The 15,903-nt window shown below is 42.2% G+C and overlaps 1 protein-coding gene across 1 annotated transcript in view; it reads right to left on the reverse strand.

Annotated features, from left to right (window-relative positions):
* The window catches only part of RXRG (retinoid X receptor gamma), a 195,545-nt gene that overhangs the window by 125,528 nt on the left and 54,114 nt on the right, over nucleotides 1-15,903 (reverse strand). The window lies entirely within an intron of this gene.

Raw genomic sequence — 15,903 nt, forward strand, 5'->3', positions numbered from 1 at the left:
AGGCCTCAGTGGACTTTGTATCCATGGAGCCAGTTTTGCTAGTAGAATACGAGGGGAGAAACACTGACCAAGTGCTCATCCACTCTCACAGCAACTGTTTTGTCTCCTTGGAGAGTGCTGTCAATGTGCTGAGCTTAATTAGGACATAGCCTTTGTTCCCACCTTGTTAGCTTCACAAAGAGAATAAGATGTCATGATTTACCTGGTGATGAGTTTCATGGAATCTTCTGAAATCATCAAATAACCTATCAAGTGATCTTTGAGCACCTGATATGAGGCCAGATTTGTACTGAGCACCACAGTGGGAAGGGAGTAGTAATAAGGAAATATAAAACTAGGTTTCAGATCATTTGACATAAGTTATCTTGTTAGAGATTTAAACATATGTATATAAAACGCTAACTTTACATCATAGCACATAAGTGTCATTTAAGTCACATAGACAACAATAGCTAAAGAATTCAGAGAGGGAGAAATTACTGGAAAAGGAAGAACGGGTTTCAAGGCAGCTTTGCAAAAGCAGCAAGTGTTGGGTCTTGAAGAAGGGTAAGATCCCAGCAGAGGGGAGAGAAGCCAGTGAGCAGGATCTGCACAGTCTGTTTAGATTTAAAGAATAATGAGTAGACTCGCCCGGCTAGGATGAAGGCCTATGATGAGAATAATGGGAAGTTAGGTTCCAAAGCCAGGCCAAATTATCTTCATTTTTTTCCCCCAATAAAAAGAACTGCCCAAGTTACCTACTTCCAAGAGGCCCCATTGTACACTTGTCCTGAACAGGAAATATGCAGTTAAAAAGGGAATGTGCAGTATGACCACAACTCAGCCACTGCCAATCACGCCTCAGGCACCACGTTAACTCCTCACTAGCCACAGGCAGTTTCTCCAGTCATGCTTCATCTGTTTCCACCAACCAGTTTAAAGTGTACACCCACTACGTGCTAATCACTTACTAAACTCCCTAAATTACTCAAAAATGAAGAAGATAGAATTGAATTCTTAACCTCAAAGATTTCCTCTTGTTTTTCTTCTGTCACAGTTCCCTGCTCTTCTACTATTTTTTAGAGGCAGTATTTATTGAGGAGTTCCATCAAACCTTCTGTAGCCCTTCCTTGCTAAACACATCTTAATCATGCTGGTAGATTTAAAAAGAGAAGAAAGTCAAGTCCGTAAATAATTTGGCTTCAACAGGGAAGTAGTTAAATTCTCAGTGCCTTCTTTATAATGTTCAATCTTCCACCATTCTCTCCTCAGTGGTTAAGAGTTGGCTCTAACTGCCAGAAAACATCTTTTGCATCTCCTTCTGATGAGAAACAAGACATCTCTCTTCTTGTCTAAATGAGGAATTGAAGTCATGGCCATGCCAACAGAGTACAGTCCAACTTACCCTTCTAAGCATGACTTGGTCCAGCCTCTGAGCAGCTCCCTGAGACAGCACAGGATGCCTGGAAAATCCTCCCTCTCACTGTGCCAAGCCATGTGCCTCCTTTCATTTAAATACTTCCTGAAATCCCACCCTCTGTGCTCCCTTATGACTTCGGAGAAGAGTAATGAAGTCCTTCCCTTCCTCAGATCCTGTCTCCCCATGAAAAGCTTTTGGCCACGTTCCCCAATCACACCCCCAACCTCAATCAGGCTTTGCATTCTTCTTTGCTCCACACTCCTAAATATATGTGCCCTTGAAGTGTACTCATTATAAATAGCCTACATCTTAACTCATCTGGGATACTGTAAACGCTTTCTGGCGGTCCAAGAAGTCTTGAGCTTGTTAGGATCTAGGGAACTAGCCTTGTTTGGGGTTGTTGTCATCAATGAACTGAGACAGGACTACATCAAACGAGCATTTGTTCACACAGCATTTCCTCTCTTAGGCCATGTGAATGATCGCAACTGTAAAACCAATATTTCTATAGCATTTACAAAATGCTTTCAGATCCATGACTTTACTTTTACTTTTCTCCAACATAACCCTGTGAAGTACCATTTGCATAATCCTCTCCTAATAAGGAAATGGAAGCTAAAGGAGATTAAAAAAAACTTGCCTTTGGTCAAGCAACAAATGGGGCCAGGAAAACTATTTGGGAACAATTCCATGTAGATCCCGCATCTGACATCATAAAACAAAATAAATCTTGGATGGATTAAATGGTTAAACATAAAATATACAACTATTAAGAAGAAACCTAGCTAACGATTTGCCTGATCACTAGATGAAGACAGGTATTTTACACATGAAAGTAATAGAGGCCAGGTGCAATGTCTCACACTGGTAATGCCCGCACTACTATGGGAGGCCAAGGCAGAAGGATCACTTGAGCCTAGGAGTTTGAGACCAGCCTGGACAACATAGCAAGACCTTGTCTCTACAAGAAAAAAAAAATTAGCCGGATGTGGTGGCACATGCCTGTAGTTCAGCTATTTGAGAGGCTGAGTCAGGAGGATCTCTTGAGCCCAGGAGATTGAGGCTGAAGTGAGCCATAATCACACCACTGCACTCCAGCCTGAGTGACAGAGCTAGACCCTGTCCCCTGCCCCCCAAAAAAAGCAATGGAAAAAATCCCAAAAGAAAAGCATTCTGCTCTTGCTTGCCACCATGTTAGATATGTTTTTGCTCCGCATTCACCATCCGCACAATTTTGAGGCCTCCCCAGCCATGTGGAACTGTGAGTCAATTAAACCTCTTTCCTTTATAAATTAAAAAAAAAAAGAAAAGCTCAGACTACATAAAAATATAAGACACTTATGTGTCACAAAACCAAATAGAAAGCCAAAACAGTCTGAGGGAGAACTGCCTGAGAAAGGAGTGCTTTCTCAACTACAGATTTCAGGCAAATATATTTTAAAATCCCTCTAAATTAACAGATACTAAAAATAGAGCAGACAACTTGTAGAAAAGTAAACATAATTAGATAATAAACTTATTTTTAAGGTTCAACTTTAGTAAGAATCAAAGATGTACAAAATAATACAATAAAACACTGTTTTTGCCTGTCATGTAATTGTAATGGCAACACACAATGCAGGTAATGGTGCAGTGAAGTGTACACGACCATTACACCGATGAAAGTATAAACTGATGTAATTAATCCTCCTAGAGCAATTAATAACCACCTACCAAGACCTGAAAAATATTCAGACATGTCGATCTAGTAATTCCACTCTGGGAACCTATTTCATGGAAACAATCAGGAATATTCTAGAAAGTTTATGTATGTTACTATTCATCGGTAATAGTTAAATCATAATTAATTTGTACAAATCAACATTCTACTATATGTAAATAACAAAAATACCAAGCAATATTAGTAAAAAATGTATATAAAGAATTATAATGAAAGAGCAAATATATTTGTCATATACAAAATATATAATATATAATCTATTATATGATACATAATACATATAACATATATTAAATGATATAACATTTATCATATTATTAAATATGATGTATGTACATATAATTATTAAATACAATGTGTGTGTATATTTATGTGTATATATATTTGTATCTATATGTATATTTATACATATATAAATATATATGTATATATACATATATTATATATAATTTATATGTATATATACACATATATTATGTATAATCTATAATTTATATACATATATATACGTACACACACACACACACACACACACACACACACACACATATGATCCTCCTGCCTTGGCCTCCCTTGGCAGTGCTGCAATTACCAGTGTGAGACATTGCACCAGCCTCCATATATATATGATATTTAATAATTATATATACATTGTATTTAATGTGATAAATATTACATCATTTACTATATGACATACACACACACAAATATACACACACGTACACAGTATATTTAATAGTATGATCTTGATTATATAACTGTATGTATGAACAGGTAGATTGTCCAGGATGTAGACAATAAGGAGTTAGGAAAGCAAAATATTTTATCCAGGAGTAATACCTGCAAAAGACAAAGAGGAACAGCAGGATTGCATGGAAGGACCCTCAAACTGCAGTGCAGATGTGGAAAATCTGTGCCACTCCAACAAGTAGCAAAGATGACCCTTCAGAAACGAAGTAGCCAGGCTTTGTGGCACAAGCTTGCCAGTCACCTGCTGGGACCACCACTAAAATAGAGGGACCATGGCTCAAATGCTGAGGCCAGTCTCAAAGTTGCTAACAGCTGGAGTCAAGGTGTCTCTGGAAGGGGAATCTGAGTGGTCCACAACTATACATAGGATAAAGGCTGGAATGCACCAAAATGTTAGTGGTGACAACGGAATTATGCATTATCTTTATCTTCCTCTTTATACTTTTCTATATTTTTCATGTTTTTGCAGAAAGCATAATAACCAGAAAAAAGTATTATACTCAGAAAAATAGGATTTTTTAATTTTAAAATGAGGCCTATCTAGGGATTTCTGTGTTCCTTGGTCTCTCTTACTTCCATCTTCACACATCCTTTGAGAGTGGTAGTCCTAATGTATTCATTTTAATAGTTTGCTTAGAGACATTTGTGTTAGGACATTATTTCCAGAACAAGACAAAGCCTTAAATTACACACACATACACACACAGAGTACTGCTTTTGGTTCACTTTCTGCAATCTTGTTTTTCTTCAAGTTTTACAAGCAAGTGTCCAGTTTCTCTCTCACTGTTAGACTGCATTGGAAGAGGGGTCTGTGCCGGCAAAGACGGGAGTTTGCACTTACTGCCTGCTACATGCAGGGCAAGAGTGGGAGCTTTACAAAAAACAAGGTCCAGAGTCAAGTATGTAGCCATCCATCTAGTAAAAGCTGGAGACAGGATTCACTCCAGTCAGTTTGGTCTCAAATCTTTGCTCATTTATCTACCCCTAGTGCCTTTAATCAAGAAATATCCATATCCTGCAGCTCAGCAAATTTGGCAAAGCTGATCTTCAGAAACACCGTTGCATGCAATGTGGAGCTCTGCCAAGAGTGGGCAGAAAGTCAGGAGACTTGTGCTCCAACCCTGGCTGTGTTCAAGGTGTCAGATGACCTTGGACAATTTGTTTTCTTGCCCGTGGGAGCAGTGGCTGGGACTAGCGATTTCAAAAGGGCTTTCCTGCCCTTAACCTCTGACTCTCTCAATATTCATTTATTTGTGCATTATATATGCAATTAATACATCATTCATGTATGCATGCATATAATGCTCTCAGCAAGTCAGTGCTATTGCCATGCCACACCTAAATAAATCATGAACTCATTCTGCTTCTATAGAAAACCGAGATCTTTAAACTGTTCCCTGCTATTGCCTCACCCAGAACTATTGATAAAGACAACTGCATTCACCGCAGCATTATTTACCAGACAAAGACTGGCAACAATTCAAACACCAATGGATAGAGGACTAATTCAACAAGCGATGGCATGGCGTTGCAATGGAATACTATGCAGACATATGAAAGGTTTAGGGGACTTAGCCAATACTATCTAGGCTGGGCTTCTGGGACACCACATTCTCATATTTCCCTCCTCTGTGATTGGCTGTCTCATCCCAGCCACCTGTGTTGGACCTTCTTCCTCTTCCCAACATCTAAATGTGAAAAGGACCCAGGAATCAGTCCCTGGCCTTCTGTCTATGCTCTCTCTCTACAGCCAATCCCAAAGTTTAAAATAGCGTCTGATGATACCCAAACTTCTATCTCCAGCTCTAGCCTAAGCCATGCCCTCTGAAGTAAACAACTTATTGCTTTTTGAATATTGTATTCATTAATATTTGAGTGCCTATTAAGGGCCAGGCACTGACTGTTCTAGGCACTGAAAATACAGCAGTGAAAAAACAAGACAAAATCTCAGCCCTCCTTAACATTCTAGCAGCTATACCAGAAAACAAATGAGGAAATGGTAATTATGTTCTGGAATGCCAGGTAGTGGTTAAGAGCTGTGCGGGAAAATGAAAACAGTAAGAGGGCAGAAGTGATGGGGGCTCTTTGAGATGGGATGACCGGGGAGGGCCAGCCTGGGGAGGTGACATACAGGAGTGATGCATGCCAAGGACAGGGTGGACAAGCCTTCCAGGTGAAGAGAACAACAAGGACAGGGTCCCAGGATGGGGATGTGTTGGCATATTAGAGAAAAGGACGGAGGCCAGTGTGGCTAAGCAGAGTAAGACGCAGGAGTCGGGGGAGAGGACATCACAGCAGCGGACAGGGGATGAGCCCATGAGGCCCTGTGACCATGGCAAGGAGTTTAATTAATGAATATGTGTGCTGATACAGAACAATCTCTAAGATGTATTGTTCCGTGAAAAAGTGAAGTGCAGCTGCTGCCTAGACTCCTTCCGGAAGGACGCACAAGAAATTGTAAAAGGTGGTTACCTCTGGAAATGGATACACAGGTAGGGGCCAGTAACAGAGAAACCTATTTTTCAGTGATAATTTTTTTGTACTGTTTCAATTATCTCCAGGGACATGAATTATTTTTTCAATTTATAAAAATCTCCTGTCTGGTCACTGGTGGTGTTCTAACTGGCCCAGTGGACTAAGCCACATTTGCCTCATGAATACAACTCCTCAGCCTCATCTGTTGCCTCCCAGGGTCCTTAAGCTTTTCCAGTTCATTTTTTCTGAAGGGAGGTCACCACATCCTGTAGGTTCATTTTTGTTCCAGTTTGTTTTGCAGGAGGGAGGTTCCTCACCACTAAGACAAAAGACCAAAGACTGAGGGCTCAGTGGCTCTTCCGTGGAAGGATACTTCTCCACTCTCCTCCCAGGGAAGCTGAGAGCTTTCCTGCTCCCGTGTTACAGTGGCCCCTACTCTTCCAGTGGCTCCTGGCTGTTCCAGACCTCAGGCAGCCAATTCCAGGGTGCACCCATCACATTAGTCTGGACAATACTATTTTTATTTTATTTTATGTATTTATTTATATATTTAGAGATGAAGTCTTGCTCTGTTGCCAAGCTGGAGTGCAGTGGCGCAATCTTGGCTCACTGCAACCTCCACTGCTTGGGTTCAAGTGATTCCCCTGCCTTCATAGTAGTGGGGACTACAGGCGCATGCCACCATGCCAGGCTAGTGTGTGTGTGTGTGTGTGTGTGTGTGCGCGTGTGTGTTTTAGTAGAGACGGGGTTTCACCATGTTGACCAAGATGGTCTTGATCTCCTGACCTCGTGATCCGCCTGCCCATGTTGACCAAGATGGTCTTGATCTCCTGACCTCGTGATCCGCCTGCCTCAGCCTCCCAAAGTCCTATGCCCGGTCAACAATACTATTTTTAAAGGACAACCAGAACATGCAGGAGGTGAAGGAGCTGTTTCCCATGCCAGTGTTTGTCCCTGGCCTGGCCCCAAGAACCTGAGACCCAAAGCCATAGCTGTCTTGATTCACAGATGAGGAAACAAGCTTACAGAGTGCAATACTTGTCCAGAGTTGCACAGTGAGTTTATGAAAGAATCAAGACTAAAATTTAGTTCCCCAGATTTCCAGTTCCAGGCTCTTTCCAGCTAGACCTCCCACCCCAATCTTAAGTTCAACCCAATTAGCCTTTCCTGAAGCTGCATGCTTGACTTTCGGCAGGAGCTGAAACAAGAAGAGGGAGAAGGAGAATGAGTTCCCAACCAAGGCAGCTTCCGGAGCCTCCAAAGGAGCACTGGCCTCTCATGGATTTGGCAAGTGCTTGGGGCCAGTTCATAAATGCTCCTGGGTCTTTTAGGGACACCCTAGTAATCTCCTCGAAACTCCTTTGCAGACCTCAGCACACACATGATTTCCTTCTCATGATCCAAAAAAGAATCAGAATCAGGTTTATTTAAGTTGCCTGCAGAAACCTCATACTCATACCAAAGAATAAAAAAGGATAGGGGTTGGTAATTTCTTTCTTTTTTTTTTTTTTTTGTATTGAGATGGGGTCTCTCTATGTTGCCCTGGCTGGTCTTGAACTCCTGAACTCAAGGGTTCCACCCACCTCAGCCTCCCAAAGTGCCGGGATTACAGACCACCACACCAGGCCGAAGTTGGTAATTGTAAAAGCAAAGATCAAATCATCAAATAAAGCAACGTTTCTCTTTGGTAATGTATGATCATAAAGAGGAATGTTTAAAAAGACACCAAGGACATGAGATCCTATTTTTAATAAATTTATTTATCAACAGTTACATACTCGCACAGACTCACCTGTCCTAGTCAGAATGCACGACCAGATTTGGGAATGACAGGTCTGATAGGAGAGAATCAAGAGGAAACTTTAGGAGTAGCCTTCCTGTAACGCCCCCATGAAAATTCATTGCCAAGAGTTTTTATCCAGAGCAGGGAATGACAGTGTCATACAATCCAGCATTGTGTGCAGAGAGATTACCTGCATCATGTATGCTTTGTGTGGCAATGCTGCAGGTCTGTATCCACACAGCTGTGTCTCAGCCTCATTCACATGGAGGGTCCTGAACACACAAAGACGTTGACTGCTTTGTACAGAAACCTCACCAGTTGATCTTGCTGTGCCTAGCACCACGGGTATCTGAACAGTTTCTGAGGATGACTTTAGACAAGCATCTCCTTTGGAATTCTGGGACTGACTCTAACCTCTGACAGTACTCAGTTACAAATAACAAACCATATTCTAACTTGCCAGCAAATTAGTCATTCTTACTACAATTGCTATTTCTTTGGGGGAATGTATATTATTATATTATTTTGGATTGCTATTTTATTAATAATTCATAACCATAAAATAAAATAAAAATTACAGCTACTACCTTTTATTAAACACTTTCTGTATGCCAGATGCCCTTCTAATCAAGTGGCCTGAATATCTTATTTAATGTTCAAAGCAATCTTAGTAATAATTATGATAATCCCCAGGTAACAAAACTGAAAATATGTTTGACAAGTTGCCAGTTGTACAGCTGATAAGTCAGGTCCACCTGACTCTAACATTCATGTTTTAACCACCAAGTTACATGGTCTCCCATTCCTGCGTATTTAGAGCATTTATAGTATGCTACAGGCATCATGAAGAAAGTGATTCTGTTGTGGACTCTAACTTGGAGCTTTCTGCTAGTTAACCAAAGGGGCAACCATAAACATTAGATTTTTCTTCATACTACTGCTGCCATGTAGGTGAAGAAAATACTCCATCAAGGGGAAACTGTGGAACTTTCATATTTACAGCTACAGTTGAGATCTGGGTTAGGTAATTCATTCCCCTAAAAAATCTTTATGACATCATATTGCATATTATTAACTGGCAATATGTCATTAACCTAATTTCTTTCAGTAAGAGTGAATTAGGACCTACTATGAGCTAGGCATTAAATAAAAATACAAATAAATAAATAAAAAAGATGAGGTCCCCAGGCCCCAAGGAACTCACAGTCTAGTGGCAGAAATTTCTATTTGTGATTAGAATTGCCCTGAAAGTGCAAAGTCCAAGAAAGCTTAGAGTCATTCTGTCTAGAGGAATCCAAGGGGGCTTGGCATTTGAACGAGATATGGAATTTAAACTGGGTCTTGAAGGGTGAACAGGAACTTAAAGGCCAACAGAGCATATGAAAGAACTTCAAAGAGAAAATACCGTAAGAGAGGCTTGGGATGCCACCGTTAGCGCCGGCAGAGCCAACAAGCACCTATGTGGCTAGGTGGTAACAAACGAGATTGAGAAGGACGGCTAGGTCCAGATCCTAACAGGCCTAGAATCTCACATGTTAAGAAGATTGAGGCCAGGTGCGGTGGTTCACACCTGTAATCCCAGCACTTTGCGAGGTTCAGGTGGGCAGATCATGAGGTCAAGAGATCGAGACTATCGTGGCCAACATGGTGAAACCTCGTCTCTACTAAAAATACAAAATTTAGCTGGGCATGGTGGTGTGCACCTGTAGTCCCCGCTACTCAGGAGGCTGAGGCAGGAGAATTGCTTCAACCTGGGAGGTGGAGGTTGCAGTGAGCCGAGATCGTACCACTGCATTCCAGCCGGGGTAACAGAGCCAGACTCCATCTCAAAAAAAAAAAAAAAAAAGAAAGAAGATTGAACACTATCTGTACACAAGAAAACAGTGAGCCATCAAAAGTTTCTGAGCACAGGGGTAGAGCAACTGAAAAGCTTTCCTGGCAAAGAAAGATCCCTCTGGAGCTCAAGTGGCTAACAGATTAATAGGTATCTGGGTCTGGGTAGATTTGGTGGCTCTGAATATTTCATTAAATGAATTTCCTAAACACAGAAAGTATGATACATTTTAATGTGTTTCTCTCTCTCTCTCTCTCTCTCTATGGCAACTAATCGTAATTATCTCAGAACTCTGAGCTCAAGAAGATATTTCCTCTGTTTACCTTCAGAAAGAACAAGGCAAGGGTTTACTCCGAATATTAAATGTGCATTTTTATAGGTTTACAGCTTAATTAAATAGCGTTGAAATCCATATGCAGGTTATTGAAAGCATAAGTACCTGAAATGATTGCCATGTTAAAGTATTGTTATTAAAAGAACAGAAAACTCCTATTGAGAAACAATTTATTATGGCCTGGGTTCTGTCAACTGCAGCTAAAGCCATGTCCCTTGGGTTCTCAGATCATCTTTCTCCACTACAAAGAAAGTCAAGGAAGGAAATATGATCCAGGCCACCCCATGAACCTCCTTGCCTCCTCATTCCCCACCAATATGCAGGCAGTGCCTACCGCCCAACACTAACATCATAACCCACTTCTACCATTGTGGCGTACGTGACTCCAAACGTTCTTTAGAAATCAACCCAAAAAACACATTAAATTTGGACAATTACCTGGGACAGCAGGGCAGCTGAAAAAGGAAGCAATGCTACTAGTCAAACAAAAGGAGTAAATTCTCATGAAATACACCAGCATATGTATTCGGTTGGTCATCTATTCACTGAGTGAACAGAGAGCACCTGATATATGCCCAGCACTGGCCCAAGTATCGTGAATGCTGAGAGAAATCAGAAACAGCCCTTCTTGTTAATGAACTCCATCTATCTCTTGACATTTACTACAATTCTGTAACTGCATTGTTCAGAGGAGGAAATTGATGCTTAGAGACACTAATTCATTTCGAGATCAAAGATCCCATCCAGGGGGAATTTGGAGTGAGACAAAAGGACCATAGTGAGAATTAGGTGAGGACTTAGCCTCTGACTCCAAGCACAAACACAGGAGGGCCCATGTCGTAAAAGAAATCCTGGAGTCTGGGGGCCAAATTTACACAGGGGGATTGCAAATGAGGGGGCAAAACACAACCTAGGTAAGAAGCACTGTGGACCATCATGTTCCCCCAAGACCATCTTAGCACTAAAAACATGAAAAAGAGATTGATTCAATTCCCATAGTAAAGATAGTCAAGAGACAGTATCCATAGTGGTAAAACGTGCTGTCTCTGGAGACACAAAGTCGTGGGTTCGAATCCCAGTTCTGTACCTTTATAACTGTGGACAAGTTATTTAATAACTATGGGCAAATTAATAACCGTGGGCTGGTTACTGAAGCTTGCATGGGTTGATAACCTTTACTACAAGGAACTGCTGTGAGAATTATATAAGAGACAACATACACAAAATGCATCAGTGTAGTGCCTGGCACTCAGTGAGAATCAATAAAAGTGAGCTATGATGCGTCAAACTCAGTAAGTCCCAAAATGAAATCATTATCTGTTCTCAAAAACCTGTTTATTCTGTGCCTGAATTCTCTATCGGCATGATTTCCACCCACTCACCAAAATCAGGAGCCATTCTCAGTTCCATTTCTCAAACCACCACCCTCTACCACCATCATCATCACACCTAATATTTTTGATGGCTTTCTATGTTTGAAGATGCTAAGACAAGTACTTTAGAAGATGACCCTCTTTAACTGGGCAGAAGAAAATCCTTATGAGGAAGACACTGTCATTATCTCGATTTTGCATTTGGGGAAGGTGCAACTGCTAGAGAGGTTATGAAACTTTCCTAAGGTCATACAGCTGTTAAGTAGAGCAGGAAGATTTTATAGACAGTCTGAGTCAAAATCCACGCACTTAAATGCTGCACTACATAGCCTCCCAACAAGCAGGTCACTCACCAAGCCTGACAGGTTCCTCTTTCCAATTCTCCAGGCTCTATCCCGTCACCACCCTTGGGCCACAGCCTGCTCTCCTAAAGCACAGATATATAGTGCGTTGCATTTTGGAACAATTGAGCTTCAAATGTCAAACTGATGGGGAATTTGACCAAGGAGAAGTGTCTGAACCGGAGAAAGAGTATTGCTGAGCGAGAGGCGGACAGGAGGGACAGAGGCCAGGGAGGAGACCAGTGCATCAGTGTAGGTGTGAGGTGCAGAGGGCCTGAAGCAAGGGAGTGGGAGTGGGAACAAAAAGAAAGGCTGGATGCGACAGACATTACCTCACCAGGCACAATACCTCACCAGGCACAAATACTCTCGAGGCTGGAACTCAGTTTAATAATTCTGTTACTAGGGCAACAGCAAAAGAACCTAACTCAGAGAGAACCCCTCATAGTCTGTTTCTGCACAGAAGAGTGGTGGCTCTAAGCTGGGAAAACGGAGTTGAAGGTGAATGGCCAGATGATGCAGCAAGACCTGTGGACCAAGACTTCACATATTTTAGCCCCTTCACCCTCTACAGTTTGGGGAGTAGAGACATTTGAAACAGGCTTTCCAAGAAGGAAGACAGCAAGATCTAGGAAGCTGAAGCTACTGAAGCCCCGTGATAGATTAGCAATACTGCCTCTGATTTTTATTTTTATTTTTAGTTTTTTTTTGAGCCAGGGCCTCACTCCATCACCCAGGCTGGCATGCAGTAGCACAGTCACAGCTGACTGCAGCCTCAACTTCCCGGGCTCAGATGATTCTCCCACCTCAGCCTCTGGGGTAGCTGGGATTACAGGTGTGTGCCACCACACTTGACTGATTTTGTATTTTTTGTAGAGACAGGGTTTTGCCATGTTGCCCAGGCTGGTCTAGAACTCCTGGGCTCAGGAAATCCATCCACCTCAGCCTCCCAAAGTGCTGGGATTATAGGCATGAGCCACTGCACCTGGCTGCCTCTGATATTTCGACTAATCAAAGGATACCAGGAAGTGGTGGGGAAGGGATGCCTCTGCCACATCTGTCATAACGGAGGCTCTTGTGGAAAAGAGTTCAAATGGGAGCATGTCTGGCAACGGAAGCGAAAGCATAGATCCAAAAGCTGACCACTCAGCTATCTGCTTTTCTTCTATTTGGCATCATTGGAACTATGGCCAGGCCTTAACGGTAACTTTTTCAGTGTGTACAGGAAGTAGAGTGCTAGGAAGAGCTTACCTGTGGAAGTGGATTCATGAGTTCTAGGTGGGAAGTACCGATGCTCTGCAAGGCCCACAGGAGAGCAAGCCTTCTTCCTATGAATCCCCTTGCTCCTGCTCCATTTGTCCTTTTGTCCTTTCAGGAATATTGTGATGAGATAGCCCTCATCGCATCATTCCAATCGTTTCTTTGTCAGCCAGCCCAGCCAGAAAAGAAATCGCCTTTCAAAATCATTAGGAAATCGATGTTCTATCTAGCTACATTCTCACCAGCCTAGGTACCTAGATATTCACTCATTTTCTGAGTAAGCTTAGGCAAATTGTTTTTCCACTTAAGTTTCTTTACCTGCAAAAAGAAAATATATATATATATCTATCTATGTATATGTGTGTGTGTGTGTGTGTGTGTGTATATATATATATATAAACCTTAATTTCAAAGGTTAATATATGAAATTAAAGCCTGAAAAGTATCATAAGTCTTCTGAAAGACAAGGAAACCCAAAGCATAAATAAAGCATATTACAAACAGTAGTTTGAGCTGGTGTGGAGACAAGGCACCATTCAGGGCTAGAGAGAGACTGTATTTCACGGAGCTGATGAAAACAGTAATGAGCATTCTGAGGCACTTGCACATGATGCCGTAGTACAGCTCAGTAGTTAAGGGCTTGTGCCTAGCAGTAAAACTTCTTGTTCCAATACAGCCTCCATCACTCACCAGCTCTATGCCTAAGGGCAAGTGGCACCTCTTGGAGCTTCTGTTTCTTCATTCATAAGATGAGGGTCATGCAATATGACTCACTGGGTCCCTGGGAGGATCACATTCCTGACACAGGGTAAGTAGTAAATGGTGGTTATCGTGTTGCCTTAAATCACAGGCAATCTCTGTAACAACACTGGAAAAGCAATATTCATCATCTCTATTTTACCAAGGAGAAAATCAAAGCCCATAAATCTAAAGTGTGTGTCCAAAGTCACATGGTGACGAATCTTCTCACTATAAAGCTCACACTACACCACAGTTTTCTCTCCCATACTGAAATCTACAAGGCACCTCTAAAGCATCCAAATTCTCTTCCCAAATGAATGGGCTTAGACAGCTGCCATTATTGGCAAAGTCACAAATCAAGTTTCAGGCATAAGGACTGCTACACAGCAGCCGAGCCATGGGCAACAATACATTGATTTGCTATAAGCTGAAAACATGATCCAATTCTGCCCCGAAAAAGGGTACACAATTTACAGGTTTCCCTTTGCATTCCTCTAGATCATGAATCCTGCAGAAGTGTAGAATGCGGATGAAGCCTGGAAATCAAAGACATCCCTGGGGAATGCAACAAATGGGAGTGGTTTCTTTTGGCCTTTACTCTGTTAGGGTCCGATCTCCTGAGTGGAGACTCCGGCAGCCTGAAGGGAAAAGACAAAAATAGTTTCTAGCAGCTGACACTGCAAACAGAACCAAGGCTCAGGAATAGACAGATACATACATACTTAGCCCTTACACCTCAGCCCTCCCGGCATGTTTTGGAACTACTTTCCCACTTTCAGGCTGAACTTCTTGCTTATTTTCATCTGCTTACCATGGTCCCGAAGCCCCACACCTGCTGAGAGATGACTTTGCTGAAGAAGGCCCAGGCAGTGCCAAAAGTCTGGAGTGAACTGGATACCGTAAGCGGCTCCTACACCAAAGTCCTTGAGACTGTGACATTCTTTAGACCTGAACCCACAACATTCCCTGCCTGGGGAGCAGTTTACCAAAGTACTGACTTGTGTGCTCCTACATTGCTAACCCCATGTAAATCCCAAGTTGAGCACACTGGCAATTTCAACTGAATAAAATGGCACGTGCATTTCCTTCTGCTGTTTTTCTCCTCAGAAAATAAAAGCATGCCGAAATTAAATATCCCTCAGCACTCGTACCCAGGTAGCTGAGTGGGCTATTTACTAGCTAAAGTTCATGGTCTGCTTTGTAATCACTTGACTCTGTCTTGATTGTTTGAGCTTTGATGCTTCAATCATCTGTTCTCTCCCTTCACAACCGAAGCTTGATGGAATTTTAAAACTGGGAAATCCTTTGGAGAATGTCCTATCTTGTTTTACAGAAAGAGAGTCAAGGCCTTTAGAGGTCACGGAGTCATACTGCCTCAGTATCTCAATTGTGTTCACTTTGCCCTATGTCACGCAGCCTCTTCCTTGTAAGATATCAGGGGCTGTGCCCACCTGTCCTTTGGATCACCAGAGAGCTGTTTGGAGGCATGATGGCACCTGAGAGGGATCATTAAGCTGGGAAGAAGTGCCTCCATCAGTTACAGCTAAAAATAGGAGCCTGCCTGAGAGCAGAGTCAGCTAGCGTGGTTGTATGAGATAGGAGGGGCCCCTCCGACTGCTCACTTGATACTCCACCTGTCCTCCTGGAAGGATGGGCACACCAGCTACCCAGGGGAAAGGGGCAGGCTAATAAAACAGCTGCACACACTAAGGGCGACCATGCTGCAGCTGAAGTTGCATGAGCCGCTCGCTGGGGTGGGAGAATTCCCTTTTTGCAACCACCTGATAGGTGGGGCTACACAGTGTGATTAGGAGTAGGAAGGCTTCTTGGCTCCAAAATACTTCTACTGGTTGCTGGGTGGTGCCTGAAACCTTTTCGTTATGAAGGAATTTG

The sequence above is a fragment of the Aotus nancymaae genome, unplaced genomic scaffold (assembly GCF_030222135.1).
Source record: "Aotus nancymaae isolate 86718 unplaced genomic scaffold, 86718_ANA_hifiasm-v0.15.2.pri h1tg000108l, whole genome shotgun sequence".
Lineage (NCBI taxonomy): Eukaryota > Metazoa > Chordata > Mammalia > Primates > Aotidae > Aotus > Aotus nancymaae.